Source organism: Galendromus occidentalis, unplaced genomic scaffold (assembly GCF_000255335.2).
Source record: "Galendromus occidentalis unplaced genomic scaffold, Mocc_1.1 scf7180000075830, whole genome shotgun sequence".
NCBI lineage: Eukaryota > Metazoa > Arthropoda > Arachnida > Mesostigmata > Phytoseiidae > Galendromus > Galendromus occidentalis.
Genome location: NW_003803820.1, coordinates 6,702 through 7,799, shown reverse-complemented (window position 1 = coordinate 7,799; position 1,098 = coordinate 6,702).

The following is a 1,098-nucleotide window of genomic DNA, read 5'->3' as shown; positions in this document are numbered from 1 at the left end:
ACTCTGGGCAGGAAGTATCGCCACCTGTACCAAAATTCTCAATATGGTCACCATTTGTGAGAGAACCAATAAGACCGCATACGAGGCAATGCTAAACCGAGAAGCTTATCTCTCCAGACTCTTCCCATTCGGATCTAGGTTTTTTGTGCATCAGCACAGGCCTGGAATGAAATGTTGCAGAAAACGCAACCACAGAGCACCTCTGGACAGATTCGAATTCATCGTAACTACATTACTGTGTGAATAAATCAGCATGATCATTTTCAACTTCTATCAAACACTCAAGATCGAAAGCACGTGTTATCATTTCGCGTGTTTCGTCAACCTTTGTTCCATCCCACCGAATCCCGAATCAAACCTCGGAACAGGTTATGCGCCCAGGACGTTGGTGAATCTCTGTGTGGTTGCGGAGCGAGTAGAGAACACGGTTTTTTTTCGATTACGTGCGGGAGAGTTCTGGAGTGTGTCGAACACACGTGGTGACGGAATCCCGGTAGCATCTGATTTGAAGAGTTCCGCTGGAGAACGTTCGGACATTCAAGGATCAGGCCATGGATAAACTCCAGGTTACCAAGTTAGATGGTAACAAGGATTCTTTTGAGTGGAAGATTCAGGTGCAGTCATTTCTTGAGGCAGGCGGCTGGTTCGGTACGATAAACGGCAAGTTTCCGGAACCAGGACCCAAATTGATGGAGTGGATTAAGATAGAAGCCAAGGCGAAGGCAGTTATACTGAACTCTCTGGAGACTCCAGTTGTTAGTTCTATCATGTCGCTCATGTTCGTCGCAGACACATGGGAACAGCTCATGACGCCTTATGAGTCCCGCTCCAAGTTGTCAATCAGTCTTCTCCTCCATTCCTACAGAATGACCGAGGGCATGAACATGGCCACGCACATCGCCAACGTGGAGTCGATGGCTCAGAGGTTAGGCGATCTGGGGAGGCCCGTGAATGAGACTGAAGTCATCACTAAGCTCCTGAAGTTGCCGAAGCGTAATAGGCATCTCATTTCCGCTTGGGATAACATGGATGAATCCAAGCAGACTCGACTCAAGCTGATTCCCCGTTTGTTGAAGGAAGAGAAACTAGAGCTCGGCT